We start from the raw sequence: 6,723 nt of genomic DNA on the forward strand, positions 1-6,723 counted from the left end.
CACGTCGCTGACCGTACAAAGACATAGGTCATCGCGGGTTCCCCTTCGGTCCTCGCTGTCCGCTTCCAGTGGAGCGTATACGACAGATTGCCGACTACCTTTCTGGCCCGGACTCAGTCCAGCACCACGAATCACCTTCGCCCTGCCACTACGAATCCTTCGAGCCGCAGGACCAGTCTAAAAATTATGGTAGGGGAAACTAGACGCAGCAGCCTCTGGAGGTGTGGCAGCTCGACGACAAAAAGTACAAGACCCTTCAACGACGCAGACCGCTTCACCGACGCCGAACAACCCAGAGAAGACGACGATTACCGAGCCGCCCAAATTTGCGGCAAGCCGACAACCCGACCAACTTCGTAGCCCGACTGCCTCTACGACACCTCACCTCCTCGACGCACCGCAGCCGAGAACGGACAACTATATATTTCTGCATCGAGGCGCCACCGCCGGCCGATTTAGACCTTTTAGTTGACGGCGTCGTCGTAACCGCATTGGTGGATACTGGGGCCGATTATTCCATACTCAGTGGATCATTTGCCGACGCACTAAAAAAGTTACGACAGCTTGAGACGACCCACAGATACGTATCTCTGAAGGACATTTGATTAAGCCTACAGGAACATGCATAGCGCGAGTCACAGTGCAAGGGCGAATATTCTTGGCAACGTTTGTTGGGCTAGCGAAGTGCTTCAGAAACATTATACTGTATATGAACTTCCTGACGGAAAAAGGCACCATGATCTACCTGCGATCTTAGTCGGTTCCGTTTTCGACAGAGAATGCCCTCGACGCGGTTTTCTGCCGGCGCAGATCCACACTTTCGACGAGTACATGGCTGTTCCTCCCCGCTACAGTGTAATGGTGACCGCGGTGCGCACAAACTCCGGCAAGCTTAAGGTGTACTGTCGAGAGTAAACCGCCTATGCTTCTCGACCACGGATTTGCTGTTGCTCCGGCGGTTGTCTCCCTCGAAGATGGCAAAGTCGACTTACTTCTCTCCAGTTTGAGCAATGAACGCAGGTATCTAAAAAAGGGAACAACTATCGCTTTAATTGTTGCCATCGCTGTAACTAGGTGCGCACACAGTTTAATTTGTGATTCTCAAGCTGAACAAGAGGAAGTCGCCGGCCTAAAGTACGACATCAACCTGGAACCACCGAACAAGGAGCAAGACATCTGAGGAACCTCCTCAATCGCTGCAGAACTCCGTTCACGTCGCTGCCCCGAGTCACTCGAGCACACCTTGTAAAACGGAAGATACACTACAACTACTCCAACAGTCACCCTATTATGTCTAATTTAAGAACGTGCCGCAATTACCACTCAAGTTAGGGAAATGCTTGATCATGGCGTTATTTGATCATCTCAGAGCCTCTGGGTGGCACCTGTCGGCCTCGTCAAGAAGAATGACGGAACATTAAGGTTCTGGGCTCGTTACAGAGGTCTTAACAGTGTAACTAAAAAAGATGTCTACCCTCTGCCCAAAATTGACGACGCTTTAAATCACCTAGGCAACACCAAGTATTTCTCTTCCATGGGCATCAGATCTGTGTACTGGCAAATCGATGTAGACTAGAGGGATAGCAAGAAGACTGCCTTTATCACTTCGGACGGGTTGTACGAGTTTCAGGTGATGCCGTTTGGCTTTTTCTCCAAGCCAGCGACTTTTCAAAGGCTTATGGACACCGTCCTCACCGACCTGAAACGGCAGACGTGCCTCGTGTACCGCAGCCATGGTCAGAAGAAGACCACGGGCAAAAGGGAAAAGTCAACATTAAGGCAGCCAGCACCATCGCGACGGAAAAGCGGCGAACTTGGCGGCGACCGACTTCCGACCGACTGACGTTCACACCGGTGCATCGAAGTGAGTCCTCTGGTTTATGTTTTGGGTGAACGCAAGGTTACTCGAGTATATGGAGACGAGATTTGCTCACTTGAACCCGGACAAAATGTCTAGAAACGCTGAGGACAGAAACAAAGAAGGGGGGAGGACAGTGCGGATGTTTCCTGATCTAGACCTCGATCGACTTGTTACCGCGGAGGTCGATAGTGAGGGTGGCGAGGGCAATAGTGATGTGTCCCACACACAGCTTTCTGAAAGAGAAATAGAATATGATCTGAAAATGGCGGAAGAGCGGCGCAAAGCTCTGGAACTTAAAGTAAAGCTCGCTCGACTTCATGGTCCCACCGCAAGGCTCACACGTCACGATGCGAGCGAAGGAGAACCACAAGGCAGCCGGATAGCATTGAGGAGCTACGCTAAATTGTCAGCAGGTGCTATTCCGAAGTTCCCCATGGGTGCGGAAGTACACATTTGGTTCGAATCCATAAGGAGCTCACTGGAGGCGTTCGGAGTGCCGAAAGGGTTTTGGGGACAGATTGTTTTCGTTTATTGCGGAGACGGTGCAGTACCTGTCAACTCGACTCACGCCCGATCAGCACCGTGATTACAAGGTGATCAAGAAAATTGTGCTGGAAGAGCTAAGGCTGTCTGCAGCCGAATATCAAGGACGATTCCAGTCAGCCGCCAAACGCTCAGGTGAGACCTAGAAGGCGTTCACGACGCGTCTGCGCAGCTACGCGAACTTTCACGTACACTCACGCGGTGTGAAGTCTTTTGAGAATTTTATGGAGCTTCTCGTTGCTGACCAATTGAAGGCTGGCTTAAATAGAGAAGCCAATAAATACATAAAGCTTTGAGAAGGCGAAAAATGGTTTAAGGCTGACGAGCTAGCTCGCCTTCTGCAGACCTTCGAAGGGGCTGCGGGAGAGGGTAGCGCACGAAGGAAGGGTAGCAGTCTTAAACCAGTTGAACCAAAAGGCGCTGCTAAAGATGAGTTGAAAAACCGCTCATTGCACAAGGGATTGCTAAGCCTTGAACAGAAGAGCCACGAAAGGTCAAATTACCTAAGGCAGCTCAAACGTTAGCTCGAATGGGCAAGTGCTTTCGGTGCGGTGACTTAACCCATTACGCCTGCGCACTGTCCACTTCTTCGCGAGGACACGAAAATCAAATCGGTAGGGCCCGCGAATGAATAAAGTTAACCGCAAGAGTAGCCATGCATGAGTCCTGCTCCCTGCATACCACTTGAGGGAGGGAAAACTAGATTGCAGCGGCATGGTAATTGACGCCATTGTCGACACCGGTGCCGAATCATTATGATTCGCAAAAGCAGTGTGCCGGAGGAGCTAGTAACACCAAACAGCAGCATAGAGTTGGTGTCAGCGTTTGGCGAGAAAATGAGTGCTAAGCTAGCACTGCTGCCTCTAGCTTTAATTGGCGAAAAACTACCAATACAGGAGGTAGTAGAGGAGACACAAATAATGTGTGTTCTTACTGACAAGCTGAAGTGCACCGATTGTTTATTATCGGCTGACACATGGGACCAACTGCTTGACGCATGCCAGGCCAACACCGAGGTCCGGGTGCTAGCAGTGAAGGAACAAAACAAGCTGATGGAGTGTGAAAGAGATAGTCCGGAGACAGCCGAGAGAGCAGAGCCGGAAAACACCGCTGGTAACGTAACAACTCACTCAGAAGCGGTAGTAAAAGTATGAAGCGAGGCGCATGAAACTGAGCTGGTACAAAGCAGCGACGCACAGAAGTTCCGCGATGAACAGCGGAGTGACGATTCCTTGCGTAAGGCCTGGTAAGATGCTAAAAGGGGCAAGTCACGAATGTTTACAGTTGATGTGCTTTTCTAACACACAGACTACGTGCTAGGATACCAATTGCCCCAATTGGTACAACCGGAATCGCGCTGCCCAGCTGCGCTTGTTTGGCCCACGAATCTTATGGGGGAGGTCACCTTGGTGCCCGCAAAACTAAAGCGCGCGTTAAGTATTCTTTCCACTGGCTAGGCATGGAGAACGACATTCGAGACCACTGCAACAGTTGTCACAGCTGTCAGGTCTGCTCCAACAGGAGGCAATCTGATCGAGTGCCGATAGCACCACTCACGCGGCCGAAAGTGTCATTTCAGAAGGTGAATGTTGACGTGATGAGACTGCTCGATCGACCTTCTTCAAGAGGGCATGTAATCTGCGTAATTGACCTGTGCACGCGCTAGCCGGAAATATTTTGTCTGATATCTTTGTCCGCTAAAGCTACCTGCGAGGCCTTATTTACAATCTTTAGCTGCACAGGCGTTCCTGAGCTGGTATGTTTCGACTGCGGGACCAACTTTACCGCCACACTGACGAGAGAGTTTCTCGCGAGATTTGGTTGTTCCTCCGTGATTCTCTACTCCTGACCACCTAGAAAGTAACGGATTGGTGGAAATGTGGTACAGCGTGTTCAAAAACATGCTGTTTCAAGTTATTGAGAGGAATATTGCTAGAAACCGGGACAGATTCATTCTGTTTTTATTGTGGGCATATTGAGAGGTGCCCCATAACACAACCGGTGTGTCACCCTTCCGAATGCTGTAAGATAGGGACCCGGTTGGGCTACTTGTGATCTTAAAGAACAGTTGGGCAGGTGATACTGAGCTGCCGGCAGAACTCGCAAACTCGCCCGCTGGTTACCTGAAAAAGTTAAAGGTGCAGCTTGGACTCGCAGCCAATGCCGCAGAGCTGACGAGCATAAAGCAACAAGAAGCTTATGCCTATCAGTACAACAAGCACTTCTCTATGAAGAATTTGCGAGAGGATGATACGGTACTAATCTTCGATGAACTCTGTTCAGGGAAACTGCACCCGAAGTGGTTGGGACCGCGTACAGTAACAAGGAAGTATCGCGAGCACTCATACTACGTGCAAATGCGCGACGGTCACCAGAGACTAGTACACGCTAACAAGATGCGGACTTACGTGAGCAAGGTAGCATTGGTGAGCATCATGTTCCACGATGACAGTGATTTCGGGGAGGTGAAATATACCCCGCGTGCAAACAAAGGCGAAGTGTCATGTGTAGCCCTCGGGATGGAAAAGACAGCACATCTCGATGTAGAGACGGCTACTAGAAAACGCGCTGTATTCGACAAGCACAAAGTACTATTCGCAGCGAAACGAGGCGTTGCGCGTGTCGGCGCACATCACTTAAAAGTGGTGGAACGCGCGAAGCCGCAACGCAGCCGCCCGTACAAAAACGCCGAGACTCTGAAAGGTGAAGTCGCCAAACAGATTAAGGAGCTGATAGACCTAAATCTGATATACCGGTGTGAGAGCCCGTACGCGCAGCCAATCGTATGCACGCCCAAGAAAGATGGGTCGATCCGTCTGTGCATCGATTACAGGGCACTCAATGCAAAAACTGAGACTGATGCCTACCTAATGGGATGCCCACAGGAGCTCATTTTATGCGTGGGAGCCGCGAAGTTCATTAAACTCATCGACCTAAACGGGTCCACTGGCAAGTGCCACTAGACGAGAGTTCACAACTTGTAGCAGCCTTCGTGTCGCATTGCGGTCAGTTCGCATGGAGAGTCATGCTCTTCGGCTTGAAAAATGCAGCTGCCGCTTTTCAGAGGGATATGAACAATGTGCTGGCTCCACATGAATAGTACGCATGCGCTTATTTAGATGATATAGCCACCTTCAGTCAATCGCTAGGGCGGCACAGGGTGTTCGTTACTTTGGAGAACGCAGGATGGCGCGCTATCGTACAAAAGTGTCAGCTCAGGCTTCAATCCGGTATTTAGGACATATTGTGGGTTCCGGCAAGCACGGCCCAGACCCACAGAAGTTGGAAGCGATCGAGAAGCTCCAGGTCCCTAAGAAAAATGAAGAGTTGAGGAGTGCGTTAGGTCTCTGCGGCTACATTCCGAAGTTCACGGAACTGGCTTGCCCGCTAACACAGTTAACGGGAAAAAGTGTACCGACCCAATTGCCGTGGTCACCAGAAGCCGATAGTCTTCGACGCGCTCAAGCGAGCTCTCTGTGCAGCCGTTTCGCTGAGTACACCTGACACACTAAGACCATACCTACTCTACACGGATGCCTCAGCTGTGGCTGCAGGTGCTTGCTTATCGATAACTGCCGAGAGCGGTTCGGAACAGCCGATCGCTTTCGCAAGTCATCGTTTTACATCGACGCAGATGCAGTGGGCCACGATCGAAAGAGAAGCATTCGGGGTCGTTTGGGCATTAAAAAAGTTCGAGACATGGGTATTCGGTGCCCAGGTAACTGCTGTGTCTGACCACAACCCGCTGTCGTACCTCACGAGGAGCGCACCCCGGAGTGCGAAACTTACCCGCTGGGCTTTGGCGCTGCAGCGCTACAATGTGACAATCCAGCATCGCAACGGTAAACTCCACACGAATGCAGACGCTCTCTTGTGTCTCCCAAATGATTGTTGGGAATAATGACTGACTGGAGGCCGTGAGCGTTCACTAAGGGCATAAACAAGGTGACGTCAAAGTGCGTGTCAGCGCCACTGTGCCGTGTGAACCCGAGACCAGTGCGCGAGTCTGGACATCAACCTGCCAGCCGTACGCCTGCGAATTAAGTGCGAAATGCCGTGCGAGAACTGGGACGATTGAACGGGTTTGGACCCTCTTTGCATGTCGCATTGTTGGTGTGCACATGTTTGTCATTTTTGTTGTCATTTTGTTTGTCATTTTGTTTTTTTAATATCTTGTATACGTTTGTGTGGTGATGTTTTACGGAAAGCGGCGTTGGCGTCCCTCCTTGTTGTCTGTGTGAATCAATGAATATTTTAGGGATTATTGAATGTTGGGAAGGAGGTGTAAGGTTGACGTCATTCATTTGCCTTTTTCCATT

Source organism: Amblyomma maculatum, chromosome 2 (genome assembly GCF_055883805.1).
Source record: "Amblyomma maculatum isolate TAMU_Amacu chromosome 2, ASM5588380v1, whole genome shotgun sequence".
Lineage (NCBI taxonomy): Eukaryota > Metazoa > Arthropoda > Arachnida > Ixodida > Ixodidae > Amblyomma > Amblyomma maculatum.